We start from the raw sequence: 17129 nt of genomic DNA, 5'->3' as shown, positions 1-17129 counted from the left end.
CTGGGACCTCTGAGGGAGTAGGCAAGAAGCAGAGACCTCTGTGGGTCTGGGCATGAATCTGGGACCTGTAATGGAATAGGCCTGAGCCAGTACCTCTGCAGGTCTGAGTGCACCAGAGTTGGGAACTCCAAGTAGATCAGAGCCAGAGACTTTTGCGGGAACAACCCTAAGCCAGGAACCTCCACAGGAGTGGATCAATACCAGGGACATTTATAGAAACAGGATTGAGCCAGCAACCTAGGCTGGATCAGGCCTAAGACAGCAAACTCCACAGGAGCAGAGCAAACCCGAGGAGCACCAAACAACCTCCAGGATCCTGAAGTGACCAATGGGGTGACTGGAACTGTTGCAGTAATTGGACCACGAGGAGCAACCATCTGAGCCTTGGATCCACTGGCACCTGGAAGACTGATCACCAGAGTCAAAGACAGCCCCTACTACAACAATCAGAGGAAAAGATGAGTAGACAAGATAAGAACACATGCAACACCACAAAGGGCAACAGAAAACCAGTAAAAACTAGTGGCCCTACAACAGCATGACTTGAGCAAGCAAATATAGATGAAGCAAAACAAAATGACCTAAAAAATAACTTTAGGAGAATGTTTGAGCTCCTTAAAGAGGAAGTGAAAAATTCCCTCAAAGAAATGGAGGAAAAGACAAACAAAAAATTGGAAGACATCAACAAATCCCTTAAAAAAAAAAAACAAACAAGAAAAAGCAATCAAACAGATGAAAGAAACTATTCAAGACTTGAAATTGAAATAAAGACAATAAAAAAACATAAGCCAAAGGGATTATATAAACAAAAATCATGAGAAAACTATCAAGAACCACAAATGCAAGCATAAACAGCAGAATACAAGAGATGGAAGAGAGAATCTCAAGTGCTGATGATACAATAGAGGAAGTGAACTTATCAGTCAAAGAAAACATTAAATTTAACAAAAGCTTAACACAAAATATCTTGGAAATATGGGGCACCATGAAAAGACCAAACCTAAGAATATTAGGTATAGAAGAAGGAGAAATTCAACCCAAAAGCGCAGAAAATTTATTTAACAAAATCATAAAAAAAAGTTCCCAACTTAAAGAAAGATATGCCTATGAATATACAAGAAGCTTATAGAACAACAAATAGACTGGATCAAAAAAAAATCCCCTTATCACATAATACTCAAAACACTAAACACACAGAATGAATAAAGAATATTAAGAGCTAACACACAGAATGAATAAAGAATATTAAGAGCTGCAAAAGAAAAAGGCCAAGTAACATATAAAGATAGACCTATCGGAATTACAGCTGACTTCTCACAGGAGACAATGAAAGACAGAAGGTCATGGTCAAGTGTTATGCAGACATTAAGAGACCACGATGCCAGCAAAGACTACTATACCCAGTAAAACTTTCAATCAGCATAGAAGGATAAAACAGAATATTCCATGACAGATCAGATTTAACCAATACCTAGCCACAAACCCAGACTTATACAAATTACTATAAGGAAAACTGTAACCCAAGGAAATTGGCTACATCAACAAAAACACAGACAATTGATGATCTCACAGCAGCAAATCCCAAAGAAGGGAAAAAAAGACAAAATGGCATCACTAACAACAAAAATTTAATTAACAGGTGATAATAATCACTGGTCATTTATATCCCTTAATATAAATGGACTCAATTCACCTATAAAAAGACACAATCTATTGCCGGGTGGTGGTGGCGCACGCCTTTAATCCCAGCTCTCGGGAGGCAGAGGCAGGCAGATCTCTGTGAGTTCGAGACCAGCCTGGTCTACAAGAGCTAGTTCCAGGACAGGCTCCAAAGCCACAGAGAGTGCATCTCAACCTCAAAGACAGACATCACCACAGAGTAAAGGGTTGGGAAAAAAGTTCCCATCAAATGGACCTAAGAAATAAGCTGGTGTAGCTATCCTAATATCTAACAAAATAAACTTCAAATGAAAATCAGTCAAAAGAGACAAAGAAGAACAATTCAAATTAGTTAGGAAAAAATCCGTCAAGAGGAAATCTCAATACTGAATATCTATCCCCCAAATACAAGGGCACCCTCATATGTAAAAGAAACACTTCTAAAGCTTAAATCATACATTAAACCCCACCCACTAATAATGGGAGACTTCAACACTCTATTCTCACCACTGGACAAAAATAAACAGAGAAATAAGGGAACTAACAGATGTTATGACTCAAATGGACTTAACAGACATATATAGAACATTCCATCCAAACATAAAAGAATATACCTTCTCCTCAAAAGTTAGCTACATCTTTGGTAATAAAACAAACCTCAACAGATACAAAAAAAATGGAATAACCAAATGTATCTTATCAGATCACCATGGCTTAAAATTAGAATTCAACAGCAATACTAATTCTAGAAAGCCCACAAACACATGGAAATTAAACAATGCTCAACTGAAGCATCAATGGGTCAAGGAAGAAATGAAGAAAGAAAGTAAAGACTTCCTAAAATTCAGTGAAAACCACAAAACATCCCCAAACTTATGGGACACAATGAAAGCAGTGTTAAGAGGAAAGTTCATAGCACTAAATGTCTACATAAAGAAGTTGGAAAAATCCCAAACAGTTATTTCTTCAAGAAAATATCAAATGGAATAAAGAAAACACATTTAACAAATTGTTCTGGCATATCAACAAATAACTGGATATCAACATGTGGAATAAGGAAAATAGATCCATATCTATCACTATGCACAAAACTCAAATCCAAATAAATCAAACCTTCAACATAAAGCCAGCCACATGGAACCTCATAGAAGAAAAAGTAGGAAGTACACTTGAAAGCATTGGCACAGGGGACCACTTCCTAATTATAACCCCAGTAACACAGACACTGAGAGAAACTATTAATAAATGAGACCTCCTGAAACTGAAAAACTTCTGTAAAGCAAAGGACATGGTTAACAGGACAAAATGGCAGCCTACAGTGTTGGAAAAAAATCTTCACCAACCCCACATCAGACAGAGGACTGATCTCCAAAATATACAAAGAACTCGGGAAATTTGTCATCAAGAGAACAAATCTTTCAATAAAAAATGGAGTACAGACATAAACAGAGAACTATCAAGAGAGGAATCTAAAATGACTGAAAGACACTTAAGAAAATGTTCAACATCCTTAGTCATCAGAAACATGAAAATCCAAGCAACTTTGAGATTCCATCTTACACCTATAAGAATGGCTAAGATCCAAAACACTGATGATATCTTATGCTAGAGAGGATGTGGGGTGAAGGGAACACTTATGCATTGCTGGTGGGAATGCAAGCTGGTACAGCTCCTTTGGATATCCATATAGCAATTTCTCATAAAATTAGGAAACAACCTTCCTCAATACCCAGTAATACCACTTTTGTGTATATAGCCAAAGTATGCTCAATCTTGCCAAAAGGACATGTGCTCAACTATTTTTATAGCAGCATTGTTTGTCATAACCACCACCTGGAAACAACCTAAATGTTCTTTGACCCAAGAATGAATAAGGAAAATGTCGTACATTTACACAATGGTGTACTACACAAGAGAAAATAAATAATGACATCTTAAAATTTGCAGGCAAATAGATGGACCTAGAAAATATCATACTACATGAGGTAACTCAGATCCAGAAAGACAAATATCATATGTGTTCACTCATAAGTGGCTTTTAGACATAAAGCAAAGAAAAGCAACCTACAATTCACAATCCGAGAGAACCTAGACAACAATGACGACCCTAAGGGAGACAAAAATGGATCTTATCTACATGCAAGTAGAAAAAGACAAGATCTCCTGAGTAAATAAGGAGCATGGGAACCTTGGTGGGGGTTGAATGGGGGAGGGGAGAGGCAGGGAAGGGAGCAGAGAAAAATTTAGAGCTCAATAAAAATTTAAAAAAATAAGTTTAGTAATATTGGAGGCTACAAAATTATCAAGCAGTAAACAACTGATTGTATTTCTGTATACTGAAAAAGAACTATCAAAACCACAAATATACACTAATCAATATATGATATCATTAGAAATAATTTACTGGGAACAAATTAAACTCAATGAAGCAAAATTCTAAATAGTAGACACTGTTAGACAGTGATGATGGGAACTGAAGAAGATGCAAATACAAGCTATGACCATGTGTCTGAGTGATGAAAGTTCTTTACATTAATCTCATAGCAATCTGTAGATCACTACAATCCTTGTGAATATTCCAGTGGTATTTCTGATACATAGAAAAGTGATCATAAAGCCGGGCGGTGGTGGCGCACGCCTTTAATCCCAGCACTCGGGAGGCAGAGGCAGGCGGATCTCTGTGAGTTCGAGACCAGCCTGGTCTACAAGAGCTAGTTCCAGGACAGGCTCCAAAACCACAGAGAAACCCTGTCTCGAAAAACCAAAAAAAAAAAAAAAAAAAAAAAAAAAAAAAAAAAAAAAAAGTGATCATAAGACTTGGTTGGAGTTGCAAAAAAATTGAAATTTCCTCAACAGACCATTGGGAAGCAAAATAAAACAGGGGATCTCAGTGCTTCACACTTCAAACTAAAGGCTAAAGTAATCAAATCAATATACCACTGACATTAAACCATAAACACAACGATCACTGTGGAGAGCTGAGATACAAACTCATACAAACTGAGCATTCCAGCTTGATTCCTGTTGCTGCGATGAACACTGAGACCAAAAGCAACTTAGGGAGGAAAGTGTCTATTTGACTTACACTACCGAGGTCACCACCCGTCATCAAGGGAAAAACAGTGCAGTAACTCAAGTCAGATTCTCGAGGCAGGAACTGAGACGCTGATGTAGAGAACATGGAGGAATGCACTTGACTGTTTGACTTGTCCTGAATTTCTTGGCTACCTTTCTTATAAAGTCCAGGGTCATCTGCCTAGGGATGTTAACACCTCATATGTGCTGGGCCCTCTATATCATTTATCAATTTAGAAAATGTATGATTTCAGCATCTGCTTCCATCAGTTGCTGGATGAAGGTTCTGGGCTGAACTCTCAAAGTCCAGTTGAAGAGAGGAAGGAGTGATAATGTGAGCAAAGGGGTCAAGACCAAGGTGGGAATACCCACAGAAAAAGCTTATATGTGCTAATAGTATGAGCAAAGGGGTCAAGACCATGATGGGGATACCCACAGAACAGCTTCTCTGAGCTAATTGCAGCTCACTGTCTCTGGACTGACAGCAGGGGAGACAGCACAGGACCAAACTTGGCCCTCTGAATGTGGGTAAAAGTTGTGTGGCTGAGACAGTATGAGGGTCCACTTGTGGTGGAGGCCAGGGTTTATCTCTACTGTTTGAAATGGTTTTTTGGAGCCCATTCTTTTTGGAGGAATACTTTGCTCAGCCTAGATACAGAGGGGAGAGCCTTGATCCTGCCTCAAAGTGATGTGCCAGAACTTGTTGACTCCCCATGGGAAGCCTCACCCTCTCTGAGGAATGGGTGGGATTGGGGGGATGGAGGAAAGGTGGAGAAAATGGGAGGAGGGAAGGGAGTGGGAACTGGGATTGATATGTAAAATTTCAATTAAATAAAAAAATAAAACAAAAAGAAAATATATGGTCATAGGCCAATCTGATCTGGAGAATTCTTCAGCTGAGGTTTCCTCTTCCCAGGTAACTCTAGTTTCTACTCAATTGACAGCTGAGGGTAACTGTGACATATAGTTAATGGTCTTTTACAAAGGGCCAAAAACACACACTAGAGACAGGATATGCACCTCAGTAAGGATGGTTGTTGAAAAAGGAGTCTCCTAACACAGAGAAAGAAAGTAAGCCCTGTGGTTGACATCATTTACAAAATTGCCTCTAAAGGGAATAGGTATTTAAATATAAAACCCAAAATCAAATATGAAAAATCACCCCATCACTGGTCTTTGTAACATTATCTTTTTTTTTTTAATGTTACACCAAAGAAGAGGGAACCACAGTAAACACTGGATTGCACTACATTTTACTGCAACTTCCTGCACAATGAAAGAAACAAATTGTTGAAGACTACTAAACCCGTAGGAGAAAATACCCAGCTGCACACTTGAATTGTGTAAGGAAGTCATAAAATCCAATACTAACCCCTGACTGAAAGTGGATGGAGTGGCAAATAAATATTTAACACAAACAAAACCATATAAATATGACCTGGGAAGGTCTTAAAAGTTGCTAGGTAGCAGTGGTCTTCCCTCAGTGAGATGTCACTCATGTCGTGAGGTCAGAAAAGTAAAATGACATGTGATGACCAGCAGTGGGGAGCTGTGAAGACAGGAATTCCTAAACACATCTACTGAGGATGTTAATTATTATATCAATGATGGAGCATACTACAGAATTCTCTGAATTAATGATGAAACCACTTCATGATTCAACAATCCCAGCTCTAGTAACCTGTCTGTGAACAGCTCTCCTCCATGTTCTCTGTGGATCATCTAGTGACCAAGTTATGAAAACAAACTAATTTTCCATAGACTGGTGAAACCTTGCACATGTACAGTATGTTTGTGCAATATTCTATCATTCAGTCCTGGGTTTTATAGACAACATGAGTGAATATGAAGATATTAAGGTCAGTGAAACAAGCCAGACCTAGGAGGGTGAGTAGTCCCTGTGTAATGTGGAATGTTGACCTCTCTGACACAGAAACACAATGGTGGTCCCCTGAGTAATTCAGAGTAACCAGCAGGTCTGAATTATAAGACAGAAAATTGTAAAGATTGCATGTTCAGCCTCACTTAGTCAGCAAAACTGTATTGTTTGCAAAACAAAAATGTGGAGAAGCAAAGGTGATTTTTGCTTGGGTTGTTCTGGTTCTGTTGAAGATAGCCCAACCATTACCTTAAGTTCAACTTGATGCTACAGAACTGTGAGGAAAACCTTTGGTGATCTCAGGAATTCTAGGAGACCAACCATAAGTGAGTATTTTCTAAATGGAAATCCAGACACTCCAAACATGAACTGACTCTACACAAACTGATCATTCGCCATAGCTTCACCCAGTAGGATATCCATTCCTCCACCAGGTGCAGAAGTTTCTAGTCACGAGCTAACATACAATAAAACTTGAATCTCATCGTTTTCAGAATAATGGGACTTTGCTCTCTACACATACACAAAGCTATTTCAGGGTGGAGAAACAGCTTGTGTTTTACTTCAGTTTGTTTTAACGTATATAGCAGTTATGTTTGAAAGGCGTTTCCGTAAGGGCTCACTTGTAAGTGTTCCAAGGAACAGTGACAGTAGGTGGAGAAAACTGTTCACAAAATATGCATATTCCACAGCACTCTGCTTCAAACAACACTATTCAATTAAAGTGTTCCTGACAAGAATGGTGTTCATATTCCACCATAAGCAATGTGCCTTAGGCACATCCAAAGTGTTATTGTGGCATATGAATTTATCTATTAAACAGACCTGGTATCTTAAATGGTTAGTAAATTTACTGTCATGTATCATAGATAACATGTCACAAATTTTAAAATCATATATCATGCTATCAAAAAATTTAGAAATATTATTTAGTATGTTAGGTTTTGAGTTACCGGCCTGGATTATAGGAATAAGTTAAAGCGCTGTGGTTTTTGTTTTTGCTTTTTGCTTTTCTTTTTTAAATGAAACAGGGTTTCATTTCACCATGTTTCCCAAGTTAGCTTTGATCTGGCAATTTTCCTGCTTCAGAGTCTGGAATATTCTGGCACAATAGAAAAGAAAGTATTTTTAAGTAGAAATGCCTACTACCTTGCAGAATTCTCTAGCCACAGGCACAAAGGAAACTAGCTTATTTGCTGACTCAATATTCACACTAAACAAAGTTCCCCTCCCTAGAAACATTCCTGCCCTGGAACAAGGGCAAAGCAGCCCTTTGGTGATTTCTACATCAACAACAACTCAGAAACTATGGAAGGACAGGAGACATTGGTCAATGGACTTGGCCTTGTTTATAGCTGAAGGGAGATTCCCCAAACCACTGAAGTAAGACATTGACTAATAGGCTTATAGAGAAGGTCCATGTCCACATTCTGAGTGGAAAAGAAGAGGTATGGGATACCGGTTTCATAACAGTTAAATGTTTAAATGTCTTATGTGGTGTGCCTTGAAAGATTCCAGCTCATTTTTCACATATGACTAAGATAAAAATTTTCATATGATTGATAACTCTTTCAGTTACATTTTGGTCATGATCTGGCCCAGCATCAAGATCCTCAATAAATTATGGTTTGGGCCAATATTCAAGCATCATCACTAACTGATGGCTTTATGCTTTCCATAAAGACATTGATTCTTTCTCCAAACAAGTGTCTGCTAAACCAAATACCTCTGATGATTTTACAAATGAACCTGTTTTAGCTTATTCATATGTTTCTTTATGCTCTTTTCCTATTGACCCACCCGGATTTATTTCTACAGATCCTAGTCCCCTTCAAACACATTTCTCACTTCTCCTGTTCTTTGCTGCCTCTATGATTCATTGCACGGATTATTCTCTAGGTTCCGGTTCTGCCTGCCTTTCTCATTATTTCTATTCACATATATTCATAGTGTAAAATCCCCTTTTAAACTTCTAGTAGCACTCAGTGTAATGTTTTCCATAAAATTGATTATAACAGTTTGATAATAAATTTAACATAAATACTATTGAGAGATGAAAGGAATAATACAGTTTTGCAGTTTTCATATGTTCTATTCCTAGCAGAAAATCCAAAAGATTAGAAAATCTCATGCTACCTGGAGTGGCTGCTAATACACTCTTACATATATATATTTCACACTCACATTTACTAGTAAGTTATTTATTTACCTATTTATTTTAAATTGATCCTTATCTCATACAATACATGCAGGCCACAGCTTTCCCCTCTCTATTCTTTCAGCTTCCCTCACCTCCTTTCTCCCCCAAATCCACTTCCCATCCATTTTCTCATCAGAAAACAGAGGGTCTCTTTGAGATGACAGGCAAGCAGAGCAAAACTAGATATTATAGACAAGGCAAAAGCCCTCATATCAAGGCTGTACAAGGCAACCCAAATAGGAAGGAAAGAGTTCTGAGAGCAGGGAAAAGGGACAGAGCTATACTTGCTTCCATGTTAGGGGTCACAAAAGCCATCAAGCTAACAGCAATGAAATGTATGCAGAGGACCTGGATGGACCCATACAGGCCCTGTGCATGAATATGTTCTGATGAGTTGAAGGAATAATTACAAAAGTAGGTCACTTTGTCCTTGGGATTCCTTTTTCTTATTTCTCTTTATGTCACTGAAAATTGGACACTTAAAAACATTTAAAAACTAGGCTGTATCTTTAACGTTTAGTCAAAATAGCTGCTACACCATGAGTATGAAAATGCCAGTTTCTGAAGCTTATGCTATGAGATATGGGAGTGTCAGGAAGACATAAGTACGGTAACAAATCTAACTCAACAAGAAGAAGGAAAGTCAGACACCAGGGCACACATCTGTAATCCCAGGACATGAGCAACATAGGCAAGAGGAGCTGGCTTAAGAGAAGTTTCATAGTGAGTTTGAAGTCAGCCTGAATTACATGAGATGCTGTCTGAAAACGATGAAAAGAGAAAATGGGGTTGGGGGTTATAAGAGAAACAGAATTGTGTAAGCAGACAGTTGGATGGCTGTGCTCTAGGCAGAGGCCTTCTCATGGTGGTCACAAGCTTAAGCAGGGGCTCAGAAATGAGGCCTTATTAGTGACCAATGGGACAATGGATACCCCCAAACAGTGAAGATTTGGAAGACAGAATGGGGTCATGAATGAGTGCACAGGATATGTAAAAACTGAAATTGAAGTCTCAAATAAATCGTACAAGTGTAAATATGCAAAGGCATGCAGAAGTCTCCTTGGTGCTACAAGGTCTGTTCCAATGAAGCCTCTGATATGACTCACTTATTGGAGCTGATGTTACTAAAATTTGTAGTAGCTCAGGCGAATCCAGCACCTTTCTGCTCTTGGATGACTTGTCTGGTGACCCCTAAACAGAAACTCTGTAACAAGAAAAAAGAAATGGTTTCAAGTAGTCATCTAAGGAATTCACTGTCCCTGTTAGCTTATTTGAGGGCACCATGAGTCTCAGCCCTGATTCCTGACTTATTAGTTCTGAAACAAAGATTCACACTGAAAAGCAGCAAAGCCAAAGCCTTAAGATGAAGTATCAGTTGCAGTTTGCAAATAAATGTGGGCTTCTCAGCAAGCCTGATTTCAGGGGTGAGAGTGCAGAAAAGAGCCACGGCTGGGGTAGGTGGGAGCATCTCTAAGCCCACACTCACTACCCTAAGCCATCTGTCCCCCTAGGGGATGAGGCTCTGATTACAAGGACTCCAAATTACTGTTATAATTTTTATGATAGCCTCATTTACAGTGATTTCATTTGGCCTGCAGAAACAGCGGTATGGACAGTTGTGACCACCATCAGTAAAAACTTAATGAGGATAAAATTGATTTCATCAATTTCCTGTCACCACTCTGCTTAAACTCTCAAAACCTGCTGTTTATGTAACTTCCCTGTCCTAGTACAGAAAGTCTCAATCTCTGTTGCCCTTGCAATCTTTGAGAAAAATGCTAAACTCTAATCACTCCTGGGGAACAACAATGGAGCAATGCTGCCTAAGCTTCTGGGAGCACTCAATCCACACAGTGAGGAAGACATTATGTATAATGACACAGACCACTGTCTGTTTCCTTCTACTTTGTTGTACACCAAAAGCTTCACTGATGCGCTAAATGATTATACTTTGTTTTGAAACTCAGCATCACAAGCAGGTTCAAACTAATTAGAACAGGATAGGAGACACTGAAACTACTACTTCTAAAAATTTGATTTTTCATTCTTTGTTCTAAATGCTTGAAGTACAATAAAAAAAGGCTGCACTATTGCAGCTGTAGTGTGGATCTAAGACCATATGACAGACACACTAGTAACACAGCTCCTCTAGAACACCCTCATGTACACTGTCTTACCCCACACTCAGTAAGGATGTCCTTAGAACATGGCTCTGATTCTCAGTTCTCTTCCAACACTCTGCATTTGCAGACCGATGCTACTCACATGACGAGATTTGGCTCTGCCTAATATTGATCACTACCCCAAATCAATTTCAGGGAACATGATTTGCTGACTTGGAGAATAAATTATTACCCCCATTTGGTTTTATTCTCCTCTGCAAGTGACTATTTACTCCTGGAATAAAGGGCTACCTCATCTCTGAACAAACCAAATAACAATATTGAAAACTACTTATGATTTTCTGTAAACTACACCTAATATCTTAATTCAGGAATGCTACATAGCCCTACTTCACACTAGCTGCTCTGTATGTAGACATGGCAAATATCACTTCCTTGATGACTGTAACACATTGTTGAAATTACAACCAGGACTGTGGATTGAGTTCTTCTGTCAGCTCAAAATTAATACATTGAAGCTCTCACATAAAGGCATGACCTTTAGAGGTGGAACCCTATAGGAGTGGGTTGGCATATTTGCATGATGGGATCCATGCCTTTACTTATGGAAGAAGAAAGAACACCTCTTTTATGACATGGGGGAAAGAAAGGCCTCATGAACATTCAGTGTAACTGTAGTCTGTAACCCCAATGAGATCTCACTACAGAGTAGGCTGTACTGACACTACAACTGTTGCCCAGAGGAAAACAAAGTAATACCTATGGTTTGAGCTTCCTAGTGCAGCACACCATTCTGATGCCCTGGGTAAACAGACCAGGCAGGCCTCCCTTCCTTCAAGTTCCCCTCCATACATCTCTCTGTAAACCTTTTCTTTCCTCTCTCACAATCTTATAACCAAATGTGGCCTTACGGAGAAAATCTGGTTGTTTCTTATTGTAGCACTTGGTACAACGGACACTGGGCATTGCCAGCCCACTATACTGAACTTCTTTCCCTTGTACATGGCAGGCCCTGAAACTTGCCCTGTTCTGAGATAGCAAGATCAACGATAGACAGATGAGCATCTAATGTGTGTTCAGTTAAATAGAGCATGTACATTCTGGTCATATTAAGATCTTTCCCTGAAACACACAGCCAAAATGATGTTGGATTCCAGTCATTGAGACTGACTTCTTTACCACATCATGTAGAGACAGAACATGTGGACTGTGTGAAGAATACACCTTTAAAAGTTTAGTATCTAAGAATGAAATTCATAGATTGGGTGAGGGAGGAAAATATAGATTCAGCCATTGAAACTGTGTAGTGGTTTAAATTTGATCATGAAGTTTAGTTCTTTATGTAAGATCAATACATGAGATAAAGTGATAGGTCTCTTTGTTTTTGCTGATTCCTTTATATTTTTCTAAAAAAAAATCGGATAAATTTAGCAATCGCTAAAAATTAAAGAGAAATGGTGAAACATTTGAACCACTAATTAACTCCATCTAAAATTATGCAAATATGAACACAATAAAGGTGGACTTTACTGCACTTAGGGACCGAAAACACAGAGCTATGGCTCACAAAATAGATTTTGTACTTGGACCTGACTTTAGATCATAGCTTTTTAGCTTCCCTGGTGTGACTGTGAACAAGGTATATTACCTCTTTAAAGCCTTAGAGTCTCCATGTGGGAACTGGTTCATACTTCTGCTTATCACTGGTGTTTGTGGGCCACAGGTGGTCCATGGACTATGAAGAACTCACTCATTTAATGTATGAGCACAGGGTTGTGACTCTTCATTTATAGCTGTTTTCAGAATCAGTCTCCTATAGCCCAGCCTAACCTCAAGCTTACTATGTAGCCAAGGATGACACTGAATGCCTGGTATTTCTGCCTCAGTTTCCTGGGTGCTAGAATTTTAGACATAAGCCACAAACCCCAGCACTATGGTATATACTTTTATTTTTTAGTGGGTATCTCTGTATGATATGTTATGACAACCTAACTGAGGAAGATCTATTTCATATATATGGTGGTAAGAGTTAATGATAGGCTGGCTTTCTTTGCTTTATGTTTAAAACCCACCTATGAGTGAGTACATGTGATAATTGTCTTTCTGCGTCTGGGTTACCTCACTCGAAATAATGTTTTCTAGCTCCATCCATTTTCCTGCAAAATTCAAGATGCCATTATTTTTTCTGCTATGTAAACTCCATTGTGTAAATGTACCACATTTTCCTTATCCTTTCAAACCACAATCCCGGAGAACTTAGACAACAATGAGGACACTAAGAGAGACTTACATAGATCTAATCTACATGGGAAGTAGAAAGTAGAAAAAGATAATATATCCTGAGCAACTCAAAAGCATGAGGACTTGGGGGAGGTCGGAAGCGGGGTGGGTACAGGCATTGAGGGGAGCAGAGAAAAATGTAGAGCTCAATAAATATTAATTTAAAAAAGAGTTAAAGATAGGTGGCTGGTTAGCTGGCATAGCAGGTAAAGGTGCTTGTCACCAAACTTAGTGACCTGAGTTCTATTCCCAGAACCCAAACGATAAAAGATGAAAATAAGCCCCCTGTCCCAAGGTATCATATGACCACATGTATGCACATACTTCAAAAAATTAAATACTGAAAACGTTGTACAGTTATGAACCTCTATGGTTTTTGCCATCTTACCGCATAAAGAAGCTCCTCTGATGATGGCTGAGTAATGCTGTGATCTATAGGTAGAGCAATAAGCCATTAGGAGCCGTTTTATCACTGCAATGAATTAGCAGGATAGTAGACTAGGTTTTCCCCTAGGATCACGACCTATTTAGTCTCAGGTTCCTGGCTTCATTAACCATGTTAACCATGGCAGTTCTCTTCCCCTCAAGGTTCAGGTATCAAAGCTGAAAAGGAAGGAGAAGGATTATAAGATTCATAGGTGCTAAACAACTCCAAAGAAACAGTGTTTTTTAAACTCAACAAGCAGGAAACACATAAAAACTCACAGAGACTGTGACAGCATTCACATGACCTACACACATGCAAGTCAGAAAAACTCCTAGCATGAAGAAAAAATCTGTATATAGTTTATAGCTATAGGAAGAGGGAAAATCAGTGGGTATATCAATCACACTCCAGGGAAGGGCCCTTGTTCAAAAGTAGTAAGCCAATAGAAATTGGACTTGATGTTTGTATGAAGTATATTATTTTTTATTGGCTTGGTTTGGTTTGAGTTTTCATTTTGTTTAAGAGAGAGAAAGAAAAAAAGCTTAGGGGAGGAAATGGGAGGACTTGTGTGAGGATAAATCAAAATATGTAGCATAAAAAAATGTACACTTAAGAAAACAACCAGATTTTCAAGTTTCTCCTCTTCTCTATTTCAATGTGAGGGTATTTTTTTCTAGTACAGTTCTAAACATTTTGGTAGTCCTAATAGAATTTTTAATGTAAAAAAATTCTCAAAAGAAGCCAAGGACAATGACACTGGGTTTTGATCCTACTGCATGTACTGGCTTTGTGGGAGCCTAGTCTGTTTGGATGCTCACCTTCCTAGACCTGGATGGAGTGGGGAGGACCTTGGACTTCCCACAGGGCAGGGAACCCTGACTGCTTTTTGGACTGGAGAGGAAGGGGGAGGGAGGGGGAGGGAAATGGAGAAGGGGAGGAAGTGGAAATTTTTAATTAAAAATAAATTTTAAAAAATTCTCAAAAGGAAACCTAACCAAAAGAACTTCTGTATTCAGGATCCTAGGAGGTATATACCAGAAATTTTCAGTCTTTTGTGCTTTTTTTTTTGTTTTTGTTTTTTTATTTATTTATTTATTTATTTATTTATTTATTAAAGATTTCTGCCTTCTCCCCACCACCACCTCCCATTTCCCTCCCCCTCCCCCATCAAGTCCCCCTCCCTCATTATCCCTAAGAGTAATCCAGGTTCCCTGCCCTGTGGGAAGTCCAAGGACCACCCACCTCCATTCAGGTCTAGTAAGGTGAGCATCCAAACTGCCTAGGCTCCCACAAAGCCAGTACGTGCAGTAGGATCAAAAACCCATTGCCATTGTTCTTGAGTTCTCAGTAGACCTCATTGTCCGCTATGTTCAGCAAGTCTGGTTTTATCCCATGCTTTTTCAGACCCAGGCCAGCTGGCCTTGGTGAGTTACTGATAGAACATCCCCATTGGTCTCAGTGTGTGGGTGCACCCCTCGCGGTCCTGAGTTCCTTGCTCATGCTCTGTCTCCTGCTCTTGATTTGGACCTTGAGATTTCAGAGACAAAGACCCACATCTTTTGTGCTTTTTATCTTAAAAATACTTTACGTGTTTTGTGAGCTTCAAACATAAGCTTTGCATCCACCCTCCCTGTTATCTCTACCCTCTAACTCCTCCCCTATCTCTCTTCTCCTCCCAACCCCATTTTTATAAAGCTTTGCTGTTACATACATATGTACACATGTATATACAACCCAGTGATTTAATATAGCATTGCTTGAATGTATATGTGCCCAGGTCTGTCTGAAAGTTTTCAGGACAACAATGGTGTCATACTGCTTGTCCTTGTAACATTGCTTGCATGTACACGTGCTCAGAGTTGTCTGGAAGTTTCCAGGGAAACGATGGTGTCACCACTGTTTGTCCTTGTAGCATTGCTTGCATATATATGTGCCCAGGGCTGTCTGGAAGTTTCCATGACAATGATGGTGTCACTGCTGCTTGTCTTGATGACAGTGAACTTAAGCGTCTTTTGGCCATTTGAATTTCTTCTGTTGAGTATTCTCTGTTCAGTTCAGTACCCCATTTTTTAATTGGTTTAATTATCATTTTAAAGTCTAGTTTCTTGAGTTCTTTATATATTTTGGAGATCAGACCTTTGTCTGTTACAGGGTTGGTGAAGATATTCTCCCAGTCAGTGGGTTGCCTTTTTGTCTTAGTGACAGTGTCCTTTGCTTTACAGAAGCTTCTCAGTTTCAGGAGGTCCCATTTATTCAATGTTGTCCTTAATGTCTGTGCTGCTGGGGATATACGTAGGAAGTGATCTCCTGTGCCCATATGTTGTAGAGTACTTCCCACTTTTTCTTCTATCAGGTTCAGTGTGTTCAGACTGATATTGAGGTCTTTAATCCATTTGGACTTGAGTTTTGTGCATGGCAACAGATATGGATCTATTTTCATTCTTTTTTTTTTTTTTTTTTTTTGGTTTTTCGAGACAGGGTTTCTCTGTAGCTTTGGAGCCTGTCCTTGTCCTGGAACTAGCTCTTGTAGACCAGGCTGGTCTCGATATTTTCATTCTTCTACAGGTTGACAACCAGTTCTGCCAGCACCATTTGTTGAAGATGCTTTCTTTCTTCCATTGAATACTTTTAGCTCTTTTATCAAAAATCAGGTGTTCATAGGTTTATGGGTTAATATCAGGGTCTTCTACTCGATTCCATTGATCGACTTCTCTGTTTTTATGCCAATACCAAGCTGTTTTCAATACTGAAGCTCTGTAATAGAGTTTGAAGTCAGGGATGGTAATGCCTCCAGACAATCCTTTATTATATAAGATTGTTTTGGCTATCCTGGGTTTTTTGTTTTTCCATATAAAGTTGATTAATGTCCTCTCAAGATCTGTGAAGAATTTTGATGGGATTTTTTGTTTGTTTGTTTGTTTGTTTGTATTGTTTTTTCGAGACAGGGTTTCTCTGTGGTTTTGGAGCCTGTCCTGGAACTAGCTCTTGTAGACCAGGCTGGTCTCGAACTCACAGAGATCCGCCTGCCTCTGCCTCCCGAGTGCTGGGATTAAAGGCGTGTGCCACCACCGCCCATCCTTGATGGGATTTTAATGGGGATTGCATTGAATTTATAAATTGCCCTTGGTAGAATTGCTATTTTTACTATGTTGATCCTCCCAATCCAAGAGCTAGGGAGATCCTTCCATTTTCTGGTATCCTCCCCCTCAATTTCTTTCTTCAAAGACTTGTCGAATAGATCTTTCACTTCCTTGGTCAGAGTTACCCCAAGATATTTTATGCTATTTGTGGCTATCGTGAAAGGTGATGATTCTCTGATTTCCCTCTCTACTTCCTTATCCTTTGTGTATAGGAGGGCAACTGATTTTTTGGAATTGATCTTGTATCCTGCCACGCTACTAAAGGTGTTTATCAGCTGTAGGAGTTCTTTCCTGGAGTTTTTGGGGTCGCTTATGTACACTATCATATCATCTGCAAATAATGAAA

The sequence above is a fragment of the Chionomys nivalis genome, chromosome 23 (genome assembly GCF_950005125.1).
Source record: "Chionomys nivalis chromosome 23, mChiNiv1.1, whole genome shotgun sequence".
In the NCBI taxonomy this organism is placed as follows: domain Eukaryota; kingdom Metazoa; phylum Chordata; class Mammalia; order Rodentia; family Cricetidae; genus Chionomys; species Chionomys nivalis.
The sequence above is the reverse complement of the archived record's forward strand: the minus strand, read 5'-3'. Positions refer to the sequence as shown.